This window comes from Pogona vitticeps, chromosome 4 (assembly GCF_051106095.1).
Source record: "Pogona vitticeps strain Pit_001003342236 chromosome 4, PviZW2.1, whole genome shotgun sequence".
Lineage (NCBI taxonomy): Eukaryota > Metazoa > Chordata > Lepidosauria > Squamata > Agamidae > Pogona > Pogona vitticeps.
Window position 1 is genome coordinate 132,244,605 of NC_135786.1, and position 21,502 is coordinate 132,266,106.

Here is a 21,502-nt window from a genome sequence, read left to right on the forward strand (position 1 = left end):
TTAAGCAAACTTGTGACTAGTCAATAATTGCTGGTGCCAGAAGTTATTGACTTCAGTAAAAAAGCAAATGGTTAAATTCTTCCCAGCTTATATGAGCCTCTCTCTGTCACACCATTGTCTCTTATGGATGAAATAGAATGTCTTCTGTATTGGATAATAAAGGGGACCCATTGTTGGAGATGAAGCCTTTCATAGTCCCTACAAATGATACACGTAGCAAATAGGTAACAGTGGCAAGACTCAGTTGACCCATGGAAAGTCAACATTAGATTGAGAGACAGCAAAAATAATACCAAAAATGTCTAAGAATATGTAGCCATCCTGGGATAAAAGGAACAGTAAAGGAAAGAGCATTGAGGACAGTAGGTGTGTATTTTGTACTGGTCTGTGAAAAATTGATATATTCCTCTGTGGACCAATATCCCTGGGTTTAGATTCTGTGGCTTCTACCAATTTAATCTTATTTTTATAATGAGTGATTGGACTGAACTGATTAACTCTTATTGTGAAAAGGAGAACTCAATAATAGGGTGGAAATACATGTTAAAAGACATTTCCGATGGTCTAGCTTGACAATGTACATCAAAGATGGAGTGTTGTTCCCTATTAGTCAAAACCACCCCAAGGAGGCTGGCTTCCTTTAGGCTCAAATCATACCTATTAATATGAAGAGTGCCCTCCTTTTCCTTCTATTCTATCGAACGATGCAGACCATGTGACCAGAATGCTCTACAAGGGACCACATTTTCTGCAAGGACCACTGCTCTGAAATCTAGGATTCTGCCTAAACAAAATTTTAATCAGCTAAGGGAGCAATTCCACTGACAAAATAATACAGGACATGCTTTGGGATTGGGAGGGTCAGATTTGTATTCTTTCCCACTAACTACGTATTGTACAAGTCAGAAAGAATTGGCCTGTGGTTTCCCCCCCAGTGTGTGACTGGTGCCTCTAGGTTTTTTGAAAGTGCCTGTTTTCCCATCAGTTCATTTTGTGTGACTGTTTGTGCCAATGTAGAAAAGTTTGTGCAAGGGTACTGGTGGTTGTGTGGGGGGGGAGGAAGCAAAGGGGCACTTGCAAAGTGTCAGATTACAAGGTATTCTGATGATCTAGTCAGGGAAACGTCAGATCTTTGCTTAATTTCCCTCCTTCCTTTTTTCCTTCCTTCCTTCCTGGCCTAGTGCCAATGTTACAGCAAAGTTGTGCTAGAGCACATAGGACGCTAAAAACAGGGAGGAATTGAAATTGGCGGTCAGCACTTGTTCACACCTTGTTAAAGTACCTCTGCTGTAGTTGTACCTCCTGCAAATCTGGACAGATACAACAGAAGCCGCTTTAACAAGCTGCAAACAATGCGTGATTGCTCATTTTCTCCTATTTTTCTGCTGACTCCTGTCTGGTTGGCTAAAGCAAATTTAGCTGGGAAATGTGGTGCAAATTCACAGCAGACCAATGCATATTTTTGTCAATGTATAGTCACACCCTGAGGCTGTCCATTTCTGTATATTCCACTGAAGTGCTAGTCATGCAAAATGGTTGCTGGATTTTACCTTGCAGCCTAAATGTTGTTAGACTACAAGTCTGATTTCTCTCACCATTTACTTTTCTGGCTAAGGCTGATGATAACTGATTTTAATAAAGTTTTGGGGGGGGAAACCTTCTACTGCTCTAGCTTCCACTGTGATGGCTCTGAAATGCGCTGTTTCACTGCAAAAACGCTAAGGTATATTGATAAAAGCAGAGATAGCTGTGTCGGCACAAAGAAAGTTCCAAAAGATGTAGTTAAATGATATCTTTATTAGGTTGATCAGATGGGCGCAGAGAGTGTACTTAAGTGGAAACAACTGTGCAAAGTTTTGAGAGAAAAATTATCTTCATCAGGAAAATGTAAAAGGATGACAGACAGGAAAGGAGAAAAGGTGTTGGGGGGGGGAGGGAGATGGAATCTTGAATACTTGTTGTCCGCATTTGATTACAGGGGGCAAGACCAGAGGATTGCTGCAGACGAGAGGGCAGGTAATAATAGTGTTAGGTACCACTTAGCACATCCCATAGACTTTGAGCTGGGAGTGCACAGCGAGATCTTTTATCTTCTAAGATGGAGAGCCAAAAGTTTCTAACTTGGACTAAGACATCTAACACCTTTGTCACCTGATGAAACCCATCTCTCTTTTCTGCAGCAACCCTCTGATGTTACTTTCTGTAAGGGCATGTGGGCTGCAAGGATTTAAGTGCCAGCCTTTGCCCCCTTCCCCTTCCCTTTCTCTCATCCTACTTCTTTCCAACATTTGCCTGACAAAGAGAGTATTCTCTCAAAAGCCTACCCAGTTCCTGTGCCTTTTTGGCTTGGTAAGGGGGGGGGGAATCATCTTAGTATGTATTTTCATCTATGTGTTTTAGTACTTTGGTCATGGTTCCATCCAGGTTCATTAATTTATTTAATGAAATTGGGGGGGAAAACCCGTGTGTGTGTGTGTGTGTGTGTGTGTGTGTGTGTGTGTGTGTGTGTGTGTGTGTGTGTGTGTGTGTGTGTGTGTGTGTGTGTGTGTGTGTGTGTGAAATTGGGGGGGAAACCCGTGTGTGTGTGTGTGTGTGTATGTGTGTGTGTGTGTGTGCTTTTTGCTACAGGAAAGGATAGGAGCTGTTGTGCGAGAGAGTCTATTCCCCCTTTGCAGAGGCAAAAGGAGGTAGGACTCTTTACTGTTAACGTTGCTTTTTTGCTTGCTGTCAAACAACAAGGAGTGAAAAGCATATTCAGCTTAGAATGTTGACCTTAATTCTCCTTTCTTTTGGAGGAAGAATTATTCTGGCTATATCTTGCAATTAAGTGGATGAAGTGTCTAAGTTACTTTGGGAGAAGAGACACAAGAGATTTCACATTGTCCCTAGTTCAGACACCTATCAGCAGGCAGTGCTAGACTCTTGTACAGGAAGAGAGTCAAATGCTTGTGACTGACCTTCCAGTATCCAATGCTCAGTATCTCACAGTCTTAGCATCTGGCTCCTCCCTTGTTGCCCTTGGACAGTTAAGGGCCAGAAACAGGCATAGTAGCTCTACCTGGAAAGGGGTGGCTGGCTGCCCTAGAACAATGCAATGTTATCAGAGTGAACGGGACCAGTCCAGAGTCATATTCCTGTTTGTATGCTAGCAATGGAAAGTCCTTCTGGGTCAAAAGGGCAGCAAAAATGTAAGTCAAATAATGAAAACTGGATGTTTCCTGTGCTGTCTGTACCATTGTTGTCAAGCAGAAGAACGGACATGGCTGTCTGTCATGGGTGCATGATTGAAAATTCGACCCACAGTATCTTCGACATATAAATGTGGTCTAGTTTTACAAGAAGGATGAATTTATTGGAGCCCCAGATCACACCTGTATTCCTCCACCCTTTCAACAATTTACAGGAAAGGAGAGCTGGTTTCAGGGGAAGCTGCTGCCTGACCTTTGTGTGTACCCAATCAGTCTAGCCAGAATGTACTGCTGAAGCTTGAGTTCACCCCACTGGAGACAGACAGCTAGGGTTAAAAATTAACTACTACTTATGGCCATTTCTTAGAGAGTGAAGTTGTGCCGATGGTTATGTGTGTTCAGGGATAAATAATTTTGTTGTTAACTGTGTAGTGAGTAAAAATACTACTTCAGAATTCTATTCTTAGTGTTATTGCAATTGGTTTTTTTTATGACACTTCAGTGTAATTTGTCCCATGCAAAAGTGTAATACTGGTAGAAGGAAATGAACTATGCTAATTGGAACCAGATTCTAATTACAGTACTGTTACAATGGAGTAAACTGAGAGTACATTTGTGGTCTTGTGCCTCATCCTGATTGTGGTTTTCAACTGTATAGTATTTTTTCTGTAGTGGCTTTGTTCATCTACTTCTCAGCATTTTTAAAAAACTGCTTCTATTGCATATACATTCATAGTTAAATTGTTTAACTCATCAGATAAACATATTTTCTATTAATGTTCTTTTCCTGTTCTTTACGTGAAAGCAAATTATTAAAAAGTGATATTTTGAAAGTATCTGCCTTCTGTATCCACACTTTCCAAGGTCCAAACCATCAATAAAATATTATGAACATAACAGTCTTCATTGTACCACACCTTACCTCCCTAGTCATTAATGGTTAGAAAGTGGGGGAAACTACATATCACATGCACCTGTGCATCAGGAAAACCTGGAGTAGAGAAGTAGAAGGAGTAAGAGGAGCAGGTGCCTAATATTTTCCCTTTCTGCTGCTTCTCTTCTCAGAGTCGCCCTACAAAATCACCTTTCTTTCTTCTACAGTTCCAAAAATAACAGATAAATATGCATTTCAAACACTGCAGAGGCAAATAACTGGGAAATAATTTGGAGCAGAGACAAAGTGAGAGGGAAAGAGCTAAATACTTCTTCTGTTGCTGCATTTCTGCTGAATGGGTCTACAAAAGCCACAGAGATTCTGTTATATACTTTGCAGATCGATGGAGTTCTGCAGTAATATTAGACTTCCGCTACTTTGTTAATTTATACAGTAATGAACTGTTGCTACAGTTTCCTTAAACTTCTTTCTTCTTCATTTTTTGTTTGTTCAGTCATTTAGTCGTGTCCGACTCTTCGTGACCCCATGGACCAGAGCACGCCAGGCCCTCCTATCCTCCACCGCCTCCCGGAGTTGTGTCAAATTCATGTTGGTTGCTTCGATGACACTGTCCAACCATCTCATCCTCGGTCGTCCCCTTCTCCTCTTGCCTTCACACTTTCCCAACATCAAAGTCTTTTCCAAGGAGTCTTCTCTTCTCATGAGATGGCCAAAGTACTGGAGCCTCAGATTCAGGATCTGTCCTTCCAATGAGCACTCGGGGTTGATTTCCTTTAGAATTGATAGGTTTGTTCTCTTTGCAGTCCAGGGAACTCTCAAGAGTCTCCTCCAGCACCACAATTCAAAGGCATCAATTCTTCGGCAGTCAGCTTTCTTTATGGTCCAGCTCTCACTTCCCTACAACACTACAGGAAAAACCATAGCTTTGACTATTCGGACTTTTGTTGGCAAGGTGATGTCTCTGCTTTTTAAGATGCTGTCAAGGTTTGTCATTGCTTTCCTCCGAAGAAGCAGGCGTCTTTTAATTTCGGGGCTGCTGTCTCCATCTGCAGTGATCATGGAGCCCAAGAAAGTAAAATCTGTGACTGCCTCCATATCTTCCCCTTCTATTTCCCAGGAGGTGATGGGACCAGTGGCCATGATCTTAGTTTTTTTGATGTTGAGTTTCAGACCATATTTTGCACTCTCTTCTTTCACCCTCATTACAAGGTTCTTTAGTTCCTCCTCACTTTCCGCCATCAGAGTGGTATCATCTGCATATCGGAGGTTGTTGATATTTCTTCCTGCAATCTTAATTCCAGTTTGGGATTCCTCCAGTCCAGCCTTCCGCATGATGTATTCTGCATATAAGTTAAATAAGCAGGGTGACAGTATACAACCTTCTCGTACTCTTTTCCCAATTTTGAACCAATCCGTTGTTCCATATCCAGTTCTAACTGTTGCTTCCTGTCCCACATATAGGTTTCTCAGGAGATGGATAAGGTGGTCAGGCATGCCCATTTCTTTTAGGACATGCCATAGTTTGCTGTGGTCCACACAGTCAAAGGCTTTTGCATAGTCAATGAAGCAGAAGTAGATGTTTTTCTGGAACTCTCTGGCTTTCTCCATAATCCAGCGCATGTTGGCAATTTGGTCTTGAGTTCCTCTGACCCTTCGGAATCCCGCTTGTACTTCTGGGAGTTCTCGGTCCACATACTGCTGAAGCCTACCTTGGAGGATTTTGAGCATAACCTTGCTGGCGTGTGAGATGAGTGCAATTGTCCGGTAGTTGGAGCATTCTTTGGCACTGCCCTTCTTTGGTATTGGGATGTAGACTGATCTTTTCCAGTCCTCTGGCCACTGTTGAGTTTTCCAAACTTGTTGGCATATTGAATGTAGCACCTTAACAGCATCATCCTTTAAGATTTTAAATAGTTCAACTGGAATGCCATCACCTCCACTGGCCTTGTTGTTAGCCAGGCTTTCTAAGGCCCACTTGACCTCACTCTCCAGGATGTCTGGCTCTAGGTCAGCAACTATATTGTCTGGGTTGTCCGGGATATCCAAAACTTTCTGATATAATTCCTCTGTGTATTCTTGCCACTTCTTCTTGATGTCTTCTGCTTCTGTGAGGTCCCTTTCATTTTTGTCTTTTATCATGTCCATCTTTGCACAAAATTTTCCTCTAATATCTCCAATTTTCCTGAACAGATCTCTGGTTTTTTCCTTTTCTGTTATTTTCCTCTATTTCTTTGCATTGTTCATTTAAGAAGGCCCTCTTGTCTCTCCTTGCTATTCTTTGGAAGTCTGCATTCAATTTTCTGTAACTTTCCCTATCTCCCTTGCATTTTGTTTCCCTTCTCTTCTCTTCTATTTGTAAGGCCTCGCTGGACAGCCACTTTGCTTTCTTGCATTTCCTTTTCTTTGGGATGGTTTTTGTTGCTGCCTCCTGTACAATGTTACGAGCCTCTATCCAAAGTTCTTCAGGAACTCTGTCCACCAAATCTAGTTCCTTAAATCTGTTCTTCACTTCTACTGTGTATTCGTAAGGGATTTGGTTTGGATTATACCTGAGTGGCCCAGTGGTTTTTCCTACTCTCTTCAGTTTAAGCTTGAATTTTGCTATGAGAAGCTGATGATCAGAGCCACAATCAGCTCCATCTCTTGTTTTTGCTGACTGTATAGAGCTTCTCCATCTTTGGCTGCAGAGAATATAGTCAATCTGATTTCGATATTGCCCATCTGGTGATTTCCATGTGTAGAGTCGCCTCTTGTGTTGTTGGAAAAGGGTGTTTGTGATGACCAGCTTGTTCTCTTGACAAAACTCTATTAGCCTTTGCCCTGCTTCGTTTTGAACTCCAAGGCCAAACTTCCCTGTTGTTCCTTTTATCTCTTGACTCCCTACCTTAGCATTCCAGTCCCCCAGAATGAGAAGAACATCCTTCTTCGGTGTCAGTTCTAGAAGGTGTTGTAAATCTTCATAAAATTGTTCAATTTCAGTCTCCTCAGCAATGGAGGTTGGTGCATAAACTTGGATTATTGTGATGTAGAAAGGTCTGCCTTGGATACGTATTGACATCATTCTATCATTTTTGAGATTATATCCCATTACGGCTTTTCCCACTCTTTTGTTGACTATGAGGGCTACTCCATTCCTTCTACGGGATTCTTGCCCACAATAGTAGACATGATAATCATCTGAGTTGAAATCACCCATTCCCATCCATTTTAGTTCACTGATGCCCAGAATGTCGATGTTTATTCTTGCCATCTCCTGTTTGACCACCTCCAGCTTCCCAAGGTTCATAGATCTTACATTCCAGGTTCCTATGCAGTATTTTTCTTTCCAGCATCGGACTTTCCTTTCACTTCCAGGCACGTCCACAGCTGAGCATCCTTTCAGCTTTGGCCCATCCACTTCATCAGCTCTGGAGCTACTTGTACTTGTCCTCCGCTCTTCCTCAGTAGCATGTTGGACGCCTTTTGACCTGAGGGTTCCATCTTCCAGCATCATATCTTTTAGCCTTTTGTTTCTGATCATGGGGCATTCTTGGCAAAGATACTGGAGTGGAATTGCCGGTTCCTACCCCAGGTGGATTGTGTTTAGTCAGAACTCTCCACTATGACCTGTCCGTCTTGGGTGGCCCTGCACAGCATAGCCCATAGCTTTTCTGAGTTACTCAAGCCCCCTCGCCATGACAAGGTAGCAATCCATGAAGGGTTCTTCTTCTTCATAGTCTACCCTTATCATCACTGGTTGCTCCATCTCCAAGCTTTTTTCTGTTAATATTGGTAATACTGCTATAAACATTTTCAATAGTTGGGGAAAAGGTAAACTGATGTAAATAAAGGCAATTTAATTCATGATTAAATTGATTAATGATTTATATAAAGAAAAAGAGAGAGAAATTAATTCACTGATTTCAAACCCTTTCCCATCTGAAATGTATCTATTTCTCGAATGATAATTCATGCTAATACTGGTTAATATAAAGAATAAAACATACTGGCTTGCAACTCAAGGGGGTTTTGAATACATTCCAGCTGCAGAACAAAAACTCTGTGGCCAAGCAGGGGACACACCTTGTGTACAGCACTACTGTATGTGCCTAGCAGCTCCCAAGCATGTATGCTGGCCAGGGCTGAGGGGTGCTGCATTCCAGCACCTTTACAGTTGCCACAGTAGCCCATCTTAGAGACAAGGCAAAGATTTCTCTTTGGCTCTCTCTGGTTACATGGATAGAGGGATACTGTGGAAGGCCACAGCCCTAAAGATAAAGTTGCAATCTTAGACAAACGTCTCCTTAAGGAGGGAAGCGGGATTCCTGAATGCACATGCATAGAAGCAGACGGTAACAAATGTCCAGAATTCTCCAAATGAAAGAACAAATAGTATATATAAAGATGTTTGGGTGTTAGATGCTCACACATTCACTGAGATATTTAAACTGTGTACTTGCACACAATCTATAGATCTGATACTAGAGAATCTAGTTTCTAGAAGAATCTGAACATGCCACTTCTCTCTGTCAAAACATGTACACAATGAATGACATATTTAATTTCTGAAAATGGATGGATGGATGGATGGATGGGGGTAGATAGATAGCATATACATAATACACCCAAGTAAGTAGTAATGTTTGTGCATGAGGCTTGTCTACATTTCAGCCTCAAAATGGAGGCATGAATTATGAATAAAGCAATTCTGCATCACCTCTACATCTGGAAACTGGTGCAAACACAGTCCAAATTATGTTTCCTGGAATAGGCTCAGATTTGTATATCCTTCCATCAAACTGAGAAAGCATAAAATAAAATCCCAATTAGTCAATGTCCAGTAGCTGAAATGTGCGTTTCTACCTACTTTACTAAAGTATAATCACTGTATAGCAGAATCTGGGTGCAATGCACTCAGCATTGTCTACTCTAACTAGCAAAGAGGCTGCCCAAGGTCTAAGGGAGGAAAAAGGTGATTCCCCCCCCCCCACATTAGCTACTCGATATCCTTTTAGATAGAAATGCCTAAGAACTGATCTGACACCCTCTGAATGCAAAACACTAAACTATGCACCGCCCTCCCCTAATTCCACTTATCAGCTGTTCCCAGTCAGTTTAAATTCTGCAAGCAGGAGGTCACATTCCATCCTAACTGCTGTTGCAGCTTGGAAATCCCCTGAAGACCTATTCAAGTGCATGAAAAAGTCACAGAACTCCCACACGAGCACATTCAGCCCCATGCTGAGTTTGCCTTCACTGTGTGCCAATTCATCCTAGCCACTCTTCTCAGGATAAACAAATGGCATGAATGATATGAACCAATGCCTTACTTTTATGTCTCCGCCAGTTATTTATAAGAAAATCAACAGTAAAAAAAAAAGGTGTCTGTTTTAAAACCCTACCTCCCATCCTCCTCCAAAATTATATAATGTTTTATTTGCTAATTTAGAATAAAGCAGTTAAGTCCTAATGAAAAAGTTTGTTTGGCTGTTTGTGGGGTGGCCAGATCTAATTGCCTTCTACCTTCCACAAGCAGCTGATCTGTGAAACTGTAGCCTTTCCAGGTTAAAAAAGAGGGAGACGGAGGGAGGGAAAGAGCACTTCTTGCAGCAGCTTAAATACTGTACTAACAAGTTTTGCTTGGCATCATGGACTGCATGCCATTTCATCAGATACTGTTTTTGCTGCAAGTGACTTAAGATCCATGAAACCTTTCTTTAAAAGCTCTGCATGTGCATGAGAGATAATGCATGGAGAAAAATGCAGGATAAGAAACAGTCAAGCAAGATTTAAACTACCTCTCCGCCTGATGAACCAGTGAAGTGGCTTGCTGCAGCTCCAGGAGAAGCACAGATTACCATTCGATGTATACCTACCGGTGGGCAAATGTCACTGAATAAGAGTAGGGCTTCTGACTCAACATGCCGAAGGCTGGACTGGAAATCTCAAAGATCTGCAACTCAGCTGGCAGATCTTGGAGATATACCAGTGTTTAGAGACTCTGGGATCAAATTACCCAGAGTGCACCACAATAACCCCACTGTGCATCTCTTCTAGCAGAGAGGATCAGAGTGGGCAGGGCCAGGGAAGGAGCAGGATTCATTCACGTTTCTAAGCTCCCTCACATCTCAAAGTTTGACCCTCATTTTAATAGAAGTGATACCATATTAAAACATTCCTGTGACAGAATTTGTGGACATGTGTTTCCCTGTTATTGGATTCTCCTTCAACCTGTATTTCTAGCCTCTTCATGAAATTTCCCTTCCACAACTAAAGAGTTAGTCAATTCAGTCCAATCAACAATTATAAAAATAAGATTAAATTGGTAGAAGCTGCAGACTCTAAACTCAAGGATATTGGTCCACAGAGGAAAAACATGGCAGGGATGCAGAGTCAGGAGTTCGCTTGATGGTGCTGTTGGAATATATGAAGTTTTCACAACTGCAATCAGCCTAAGTAGAGAATTCGCACCTACTGCCCTCAGTGTTCCTGTTCTCCAAGGACATTTTCTTACACAAGCTATTTCCATATTATTTGCCAAGGCAGCCACCCCTTCAGAGAGCTCAAAACTCCATAGATGTAGTTATAGGCCTGGTAGTTAACAGTCCCAGAAGGTCCACCAGCAAGCCAAAGAGTCCAGACATAACTTGAACAACATTGATAGGGATGCCAAATATATATGGTGTAAAGTTTAACTAAGCTACACATTCAATTTGACAGCAAAACTAAAAAAAAGATATAAAGATCAGAAAAATGTTACATCCTAGATCAAGGAGCAATATTACACGATAGAAAGAAAAAATATATATTTCATGACTATAGGCTACACTAGATAAATTGGTTGATTGACTTATTGATTTAATATGCTACTTTTTTCCAAGGACTGGAGCCCAAAGCAGCTTACAATGTAGTTAAGAAACAATACCACTAAAACATAGTAAAATGTATTTTTAAAAGTATTTTAAATCCTTGACATTGCCAATGTTTGAAATCTTGTATGTTAAAGCGATTTAGAATAATAATAAAATAGATATGAGTGTTGCAGAAAAATTGTCCTGAAATTAAAATATTTTTAAACTTGAGGCTTGGAAAAAGTTAATCACCCAGCTCCTGTACAGCAAGGTCACTGTATTCATAAACAGTCATGACAACTGAATGACTGTTTTGCTTCTCAATGTTGGGGTTAAAATTTGTAAAAATAGATATGAGATAGTCATAAACAGAGAGGTGAATGATGTAATGCAGGGTTGAAATGACATTTGTAATCCAATAGTGCCATCTTTTGGAAAAAGTAATTAGATTAAGTATAGGTTTTGTTTGGAAAAATCTAGGTAAGCAATAATTGTTTTAGGATTTCTGACGTTAGAGTTTAATTTCTAATACAGGAAAACAAAAAGAAGTTTACAAGATTTTAAATTACCATTGTTCTTGCAGAAATTCTTGAATATGAAAATCCTAAATTAGTAAAGAGAGGACAGAAGGAAAGGAAAACAATTGGTAAGAGTATAAATATTTGGAAACAAGACACATACTAATAACACAACATCCTAGCATTCAGCATATCATTGCAGATCCACACTGTTTTGTGCAAAGAATAACAATCTCTATGGAAGTTCCTTCATAAATTTTTAACTGGCTTGGCTAGGTGAGAACGTCATTTAATATTTTTTTCAGTGTGTATCTAAGTATGCTAAAAAGCTAAATAATGTGTTTTACTTTCATAGATTTTTAATTTTAAGAAAAATAATATTTTAAGATATGTATTCTATATTCTCAGGCTAAAAGTTCACACATTTTTATAATGTATTTAAACCATTCTCATTGCTTTTTTTTAAATCTTTAAAAAGTCTTTAGGGAGTCTCCTGTATTTTATATACAAGTATGACTTAAGTATGATTTAAGTATTGGTCTCTAACTTACATTTTCACACTTGCATTCTTTTCATAAGTTGCAAGGATTTATTTTAAAGATGTGTGCCTATAGTTTCCTTCACAGCTGTAAGGTTTTTGGATTTTGCAACAATATTAGAATAATTGTGTGCATACAGAACATACAAGCAATGTAGAGAAATAAAACTGAGAGAAACAGACAAGCTCAAGTTGTCTGGAATTATTGCAAAAGTGAAAAGACTTACACTTTCACAGTCAGATGAATTTTGATATGATTTTCTGTGGTTACTTGGTTTCATTCTGGGATTAGTGCCAGCTGTGACCAACACAGGCTTCTGATTTTTTTTTCCCCTGGAGATCTGAGGAATTTCGGTCGGATTCATAGGGAGAGTCCAGCATCTAAAACATAGATCGGACAACATATTCAAGTAATAAAAATACCTTAGATTTTAAAGGATTGGTTTAATTTCTCGTGCACACAGCCTGACTGGCTACAATGTAATATTTTTTTAAAATACCTTTAAAAACACCTCTCTTAAATTACTAGTCATAATATGGATTGAAAATTTAAAAATCAGTGCAACCATTTAAAGCCTCCATCCCTTCGCAGCAGTGAAAAGAAAGCAGCAGTGAAGAGAGTGGAGTTAGACACCCCTCTGCAACTGTGTTGGCAACACTGACATCCTGTAATGAATGAACAGGACCATAGTTTCTCACTCAAGCACAGGACTGGGGAACTTTTAGAAGTGGATGGATTCAGCAATGAATCTGAAGAGGAGAGATTCCTGTTTATGTGCAGGCCCTACAGGCAAAAGCTCTAGATAATCTGGTCAAATGCAGAGCCTACATGGAAGCAAGAATTTCAGATTCATCACCACTTATATGGAGAAAATGACTGTGGCGTCCGTCCTCGTGCCCCTTCTTTGACCATCAAGCCTCAGGCCTCAGGGCACACGAAGGCAAACACTCTCTTCTTTTACACTTGCTGCCACCAGGTGATCTCTAAATCACCATTTACTTCAGAAAGATGCAGGTCCATACTTCAGGTTCTTTTAAATAAAACTTTGGTTTATTGATTACAGAGATTCATTAATATCTTCAGTAGCTAATCACACCTAAATTTCCCAAACTACACACTCTATTACTCTGTCTGGCTTTTCTCTCCTGCCTGACTCTTACATTTTCCTAACTAACTCAACCTCACTTAATCTCCCTCTGACTCTCTTATAGCATATCTCTTGACTCCGCCTCTCAGCAATATGAATATTCATAAACCACTACATAATACAACAAGAACCATAGATCTAATAAAAGGAGAACACTACAATGACGAAGAACTAAATAGAGTTTAGATTGTGGTGGAGTGTTGGACACATATAGGGTACATTTTGTTTAGACTCTAGAGGACAGGGAGTTTGCTCATGGTCATTGACCACAAAATCCCAGATAAAGGTCTCAGTCTATAAGCTTCCTGCATTTCAAAGATAGTGACACTTAACTAGCTTCCAACAACACATCTCCTGTGAAACAGTGCGCCTGGTTGGGCCCAACAGTAACTATCACACACATCCAAATCGCAAGAAGCTGAATCAGCTGTGCTTGTGATCAATGTTATTGGAATGCCTGATAGATCTAATCTTGCCAGCACAGAAAACTGTCTGCCCCCCATTATCTGAGAGCCATCCATCACACAAGTCAATTTTGTTTCTGTGGCCTGAAGTAGAGAGGTTTGTGATCTTCAAATATATCCAAAACTACTCTTGTTACTCAGAGGGTAGTTAGAAACAAAGAAATAAAATGAATTTGTAGCACTGTGGACGGATGCCTTGAATTCAGGAGCAAAGTCACAGAATACTTTATGCCCTGCTGCAAAGAAGCATTCAAAGGGGCGGGAACATATATTAACCATGTGGTTTCTTAAACTAAGTTGTAGGAAGGTCTCATTTTTACTTCTGTGTGACTCAAAATTGTTTGGCCTACAAGATCTCTTCTCTATCCAGCCACTTACTAACACACACACACCAATTAAAATACAACTGCTCTGTGTGTGTGTGTGTGTGTGTGTGTGTGTGTGTGTGTGTGTGTGTGTGTGTGTGTGTGTGTGTGTGTGTGTGTGTGTGTGTGTGTGTGTGTGTGTGAGAGAGAGAGAGAGAGAGAGAGAGAGAGAGAGAGAGAGAGAGAGAGAGAGAGAGAGAGAGAACTCCTGCCACTCTAGGTAGTTCTAGGATGGAAAAAAGAGGAGAGAGGGGGCATGAGAAAAAACAAGGGGGGAAATGCTGTAGTAATTTAAAGACTAGTAAATGTGTTTCAGTATGAGTTTTTGTGGATTAATCTGCTTCTGTGGATTTTGACCCATAAAAGCTCACACTGAAACAAACTTGTTAGTGGTTGTTGTGGGTTTTTCGGGTTATTTGGCCGTGTTCTGAAGGTTGTTCTTCCAATCAACCATTAGATCCCAGCCGTGAAAGCCTTCGCGTAAACCTGTTAGTCTTCAAAATGCCACAATATGGTGTCCTTGTTTTTCCTGTTCCTCCTCTTTTTTCGTTCTCCCTTCCCCCCCCTTTTTTTTTTTTTAAATTTGCCAACATGCTGAGACACATCTACTTCTTTGAAACTGATGGAATGGAAAAATATCTTGGTCCAGGAGAATTCCCCTACCTCCACGTTCAAGGGACTGCTAAAGCAATAATAATTTGGTTGCTCTTGTTCATCTCACTCACAGCAGTTCAGAAAACTGGACATTCCATAAGAGACAAAATAAAAGAGAGCTTGTCATTGCAGATTTGCAATTTTAAAAATTAAGAAACCAAACAAAAGTGGGGGAAGATGAGTTGATTGGAATTAAATGGAAGAGGATCTGATGAAAGAAGATGGAAGTACAGGTAAATAGAAAAAGAGCTGATCAGAGAGGATGGGCTTGAAATATACTAGACCTGAAATGACCAGATCCTCGGCTGCTATTGATGCAGAGAAGCCGTGGGCTCAGTGCTGTTTCTTCCAATACTACTTTTCTGCCCATCAGGACCCTCAAAACAAAGCACAACATAATCCAGTTATAGTACTGCCACATAAATGTCCTTGTCTCATGCACCCACAAGCCTGGCCTCTCTCGCTGGGAGGGGCATGTAACAGGGCCTTCAACTGGAAATCTTGAATGATGGGCAGGCTCATACTGATAGACACACAATAATCTCTTTTCACTTCAAAAGGTACTCTAAAAAGTGTGATGGACTCTGGTTGCACTTTAGAGCTGAGGAGACCCTGAACTCATAAAGGAGGGGCCACAAACATTCCATGTGGAGAAGGGAAGAACAGAAGGAGATGCTGATCTACTTGCTTGTCCATACTTCTCAACTGCTTTTCTCCTGCTTGGGGTCCAAAATCGAAAAAAGGGGGAAGAGCCTAGGGAACAATTGATGTGAGGCAATTCATAGTTACAGCCAAGTCTCTCTCTCTCTCTCTCTCTCTCACTCACTCACTCACCACTATAGTATAATAATAGCTTGAGGCTATTATTATACTGCTTGCAAACCTGGGAGGAGAAATGAGAATATTCCCCACTGAGGAGCAAAAACAATAGCAAAGAATGACAGAAGCATGACATCATAAAGTGTGTGGAGACTCCCTTCATTTTAGTGGGTGATCCCCCTGCAGAGGGAACAGTCTTGCTGATCCAGGCACTATACAATCAGCTTAGCTCAGCTTAGCTTTTCCTAATCATTACAGTAAAGCAGACACTGGACATCTGCTCCATCTCTTGTTTGGGTGCTTGTCAGCTTTTCCCTTTGAGTCATGATCTCTCCGCCTGGATGGCCTTTTGGCCGAGATCCTCTTTTCTGAAAAGGCCTGCCAGAGCTAGATACAATTTTACCTGTGGCCTTGCATCTGGTCAAGTGCAATGAGCCAGATTAGCAAAGCTAAACCAGTCCCTTTCATGGGCTACAAACAAGCAAAGAAAGGGTGCTCAAGTGGTGGCCACATTACTCAGGATCCTGCCCACTATTCCAGGATCAGAAGCACAGAGAAATATCAAGTATTTGCCCACCAAGCTAACTTCAGTCCGAACTGACTGGCAGTGGCTCTCTGGGACCTTGAGCATCAATCTTTCACAGTCCTTTTAACTGAGGATGCCAGGAATTGAACCTGCTTGCTAGGAACTTCTGCAGGCAAGGCACCTGTCCTGCCGGGGAGTGTGGTGTTTGTTCACTGCATTTCCACAGCAAAAAGAAGTCAAAACTGGTTTTTAAAACCATCAAGAGCAAATTGTGAGCTGACTTCAGGCAAAGCCATTCAAATTGTCACAGTAACCAACACTATTAATATCATAAGAATTAGTAACCAAGAGTCCTTCCCTACCAGCCCTTTCTAATGTGTAACAGTGAGGCAGGATTCCTAATACCAACTTTGTAAAGGTGCGAAATCCCTGCAATAAGGAGCATGCTCACTATAGCTCAGATTTGTCAGGTCTCACACATAGTCCCTATGGAGGCTTCCTGTACAGCTGAAAAATGCACTCTCATAACAGGAGCCCAAATGGAAGGTCAGCCTTTTCTTAAATGAAAAGGCTCCGGGTTGGAGTAGTGACATAGCCTACCTCTGCAGAATAAATGTGCATGTTGTAAAAACCAGCACAGTGGACTCAGTCTCTCACCCACAACACCAATACATATGTTTACAAGAGATGCAATCATGTCTGCCAGTCCAAGCTCTTAAGGCCATCTTATGTGAGAGAAGTTGGTCAAAGCAAAATGTCAGGCTGATGATGGTTCTATAACACACGCACCCGTAGCAAAAGGGGAGCAACACCATGAAGCTATCTGCTGCCTGCTGCCTTTGCTGCACAGTCTGGGGGCAGCAGGATGCCAGAACACCCTACAGATTCAGAAAGCAGGAACCACCTAGAATGGAAAATGCACTTGAGATACAAGAACATCATCATTGTGTTCCATCAAGTCAATTCTGACTTACGGCAACACTTTTTCAGGGTTCTAGGTAGAGAGTACTCAGAAGTGATTTACCATTCCCTTCTTCTGGGGGCGCCTTGGGACTGGGCAGCTTGCTCAGAGCCACAAAGACTGGTTCTCCTCAAAGAAGGCACAGTGGAAAATTGAACTCCCAACCTCTGACCCTGCAGCCAGATACCTAAACAACTGAGCTAACTATTCAGAAATGTGTTGGTAGTAACAATTCTGCCTATTATGACCTGATACCATCTGCAATTCAGATGTCCATCTTCTGCCCAACAACTTTCATCTGCAGAAGCCCAAACAGACCAGCAGCAGATGCAAGCTCTTAAATCCAGTTTTGTGGCTGCAGCCTAAACCAGCCTCACTCAGCCCATGTGTCTAACTTGTGTATGGTTTGCCTGGTGTAATAAAAACTCTTGTATGCATGCATGAGTTCACTCTATATTTATTACTTTATATCATGGGGAAACAGAATGTGTAGAAAATAATCTGTTTAAGATAAATTACTGCAAAATCCCAAATGGGCAGCAAAAAAAAAAAAAAGGGGGCATTGGAAGAAGTTTCAAAACAATCTCACTGAACTAAACAAACAAGGAACAAAAAGGCGAACAAGTGACTGCAAGACTATGCACACTGGGGGAAATAATCCATTTTCACATATAAACTGATGGAATCTGGAAAAGTAGTGACTAACCCAGAAAGAAATCTCAAGGACATGGTGAATAACTCAATGAAAGTAACATTTCAATGTGTGGCAGCAGTAGAAAAGAAGAAGAAGAAGAAGAAGAAGAAGAAGAAGAAGAAGAAGAAGAAGAAGAAGAAGAAGAAGAAGAAGAAGAAGAAGAAGAAGAAGAAGAAGAAGAAGAAGAAGAAGAAGGCAAATTCTGTGTTTGGGATTCTTAAAGAACAGGTTGAAAACAAAATTGCCAGAATTATGATGCCTTTATATAAATCTATAACACAGCTGCATTTGAAAAGCTGTGCTCTGTTTGCTGATCCTGTCTCAAATAGTATTCTAAAGCTGCAAAGTACACACATTTCCTATAAGAAAAGGCTAATGCATTTATGGTTATTTTAATTTGGAAGGGGAAATGGCATGACAGACATGCATATTATTATGTATTATGTGTAGAAGGTGGATAGATAAGACTCTCTCCCTTCATTACAGCTCATTCAATGAAATGTATTGGCAGGAGATTTAAAACAGAGGAAAACGCATAACTAAGTGTGTGACTATACATGTTGGGCAGAACTCTGGCTGAACCTTCTTGTGATCATGAAATGTAACATTTCAGGAAATGCCGAATACACATGAGGGAAAACATCATTATTATTATTATTATTATTATTATTATTATTATTATTATTATTATTATTATTATTATTATTATTATTATTATTATTATTATTATCATCATCATCATCATCATCATCATCATCATCATCATCATCATCATCATTAAAAAACACCAGGCACAGTCAAAATTATAAAATCAGTGACTGGTGTTATATAGCAGATACACGTTTTAACAAAAAACCTAAATATCTGCTAAATATCGGCACAGTATGTATGCTGTTCCTAATCTTGCCGTTTTTTGTAGCTCTGATGGTGTGATTTCTGAGATCTGCAACTGCTTATAGTACTGTGTGAAGTTTCCTGATACTGTTCCCAAAGTCCCAGTGACTATGGGGACCACTGAATTGTGTTTCTTCTAGAGGCAAGATGTCTCAATTGGCAGGTCTCTGTACTTTGTTAGTTTTATAAATTCTTTATTTTCAATTCTGGCATCCCCTGGAATTGCAATGTCAATGATCCAGACTTCATTCTATTACTACTAGGTCTGGTGTGTTACATTCAAGGTGTCTATCTGTTTGGATCCAGAAATCCCACAAGATCTTGGCTTCCTCATTTTCTGACTCTACCTGATGTTTCCATGGGTTTTTGGAAGCTGGCAAGTTATATTTTTTGCATAGTGACAAGTGCACTCACTTTGCCACTCTATCATGCCTAACTTTGTAATCTGTTTGTACAATCTTTGGACATCTGAAGATGAGGTGTGACAGAGTTTCATGTTTTCTTGGCAGAGTTGACATTTGCTGTTAGCACTGACTCCTTGGATCTTACCTTTCATCACATTGGTTTGAGGTGCTTGTTCTTGTGCGGCAAAAATCAAGCCAACATTATCTTTCTTAATTGTCCCCAGTTTTAGCCATGCCCATATTGAATTATGATCATGCTTCCCATCAATATTTCTCAGGGGTTGTCCATGTAGTCGTTTATTTTTCCAGCTAATTTATTTTCAAATTGTTGATTCTTACATTGAGCCTTTGTTTCTGTTGTTTTCAAAAGATTCTCCATTTTCACTGCTTTCAGTAATTTTTCTCTGCTTGTACTGATATAAGCATTTATACTTCTTTTTCCCTCCTCTACTATCTGCTGTATTTGCAGTAATCCATGGCCTCTGATTTTTCATGGTAAATGTAATCTGTCCACATAGCTTTTTGGATATAGTGTGTGATACATGTTCATTAGCTTCCATGTTGTTCGATCCAATTCTTCTAGTTCATTTTGAGTCCAATCTATTATTCCGGCTGGGTATCTAATTACTGGAACAGCCTATGTGTTTATGACTTGGACTCTATTTCCACCATTCAATTTTGATTTTAAGATTTTCTGCAGTCTTTTGATGTATTCCCTTCCTGTCAGTTCTTTAACTTTTGTGTGCAAGATGTGATCTGCTTCTAGTATTCCAAGGTATTTATAATTTTCATCACTTGATTATGATTTTATAATATTGCCATTTTTAACTCTATTCCATCTAGATTTTGGATCTTCCCACACTGTATAGACAGAGCTGCACATTTGACAATTCCAAATTTCATTTCAATATCTTCACTAAATATTTGCATTGTGTTCAGCAGTTATTCTATTTCAGTGGAACTTTTTGCATATATTTTTAGCTCATCCATGTATAACAGATGATTGATTTTTCCTGCTTGTTCTGAAAGATGGTAGCCCACGCCAGTTTTATTTAAGATTACTGGCATGGGAATTAGTGAGATGTTAAACAGCAGTGGTGACAAAGAGTCACCGTGAAATTTTCCTCTTTGGACATTAACTTCCTCACTTACTTCACCTTAGGCCAGTAAAACAGTTTTCCGTTTTTCCATGTTTTTCCTGAGAAACTTATAAATATTTTTACTAATCCAAAAAAAATTTGGCCATGTTTTAATCCAGCTGTGTGGCAATGAGACAAGTGCTTTTTTATAGACTATTCAGGTCATGCTAAGATTTGTGTTTTGTCATTTTTGCATTCTTTATTATCATTTTATGAACAAGTAGCTGCTCTTTTGTGCTTCTTGACTTTCTAAAGTTCCTTTTCTGTTCAGTTTGGTATAGAGAGTTTTCAATTAAATAACTATATATTAATCTTGCAAGTACTCCTGTGAGGAGCTTGAATATTGTTGGAAGGCATGTAATTGGACGATAATTACGGGGTTCATTTATGATTTTTTTCATGATTTTTACTTTCAGAAATGTGAGATCTATTGTCACCCAATCTTCAGTTGTAGAATTTTGGAGTAAGTGATTAAAATGCACTGCTATATGTTGGTGGAGATTGTTAAATGCTTTAACCAAAATCCGTGCAGCACATCTAGACCAGGTGCATTCCAGTTTTTCACAGCCTTTACTTGCCTCTTAATCATTTCAGTTGTTATTACAAAATCATCCATATGTTTTCCTTAAGTTTCTTTAGAAATGTCTTTAATCCATGAAGCATTTTTGTTATGTCCAGTTGGGCTTTCTCAAATTTCTTTCCAAAATTTTAGTGCATCACCTTTACATGAGCCTTATTTCTTTAGCTCTGCATTTTCTCCTAGGGATTAAGAGAAAAATACTGTAATTGCTATTTTGAAATTATGTGCTTTCTCTATATAGTTTCAAGCATTCATCATATCTTAACATTTTCTTTGTTGTAGCTGTTACCTATGGTAAAATTTTGAAGGAAGCGATTAAATTGCAGTGCTATACGTTGATAGACACTTGTTAAATTCTTTAACCAAAATCCCTGCAGCTCATCTGGACCAGGTGCACTCCAGTTTTTCACATATTATTGGGGGATTTCCAGTGTGCCGTAGCAAATAGAGTGACAGACTAGGACTCTAGGTTCGAATCCCCACTTGACCATGGGAACTGACTGGAGAGTGGAACTGGTAATACCACTCCTTAAATGTCTCACTTACCTTGAAAGCCCTATTAGGGTTGCTATAAGTCAGTTCTGACTTGACATCACAGAACACACACAGTTGTCTCTTTGGCCCTCTATCTCTGTGGTCTTTCTTGGTCTTTTGAGCCCTCCAGATGTTGTTGGACTGCAGCACCCATCAACCCCTGCTAGCAAAGTCAATGGTAGGGGCTAGTGGGAACTGTGATTCCCAGTGTCATGTAGTGGGCAGAGTGATGAATTAGGACTCTGGAGAACAGGGTTCAAATCCCCACTCAGCCATGGAAATTGATTAGTTGGAGAAGAACTGGTAAAACCACTCCTTAAAATATCTTACTTACCTTGAAAGCCCTACTAG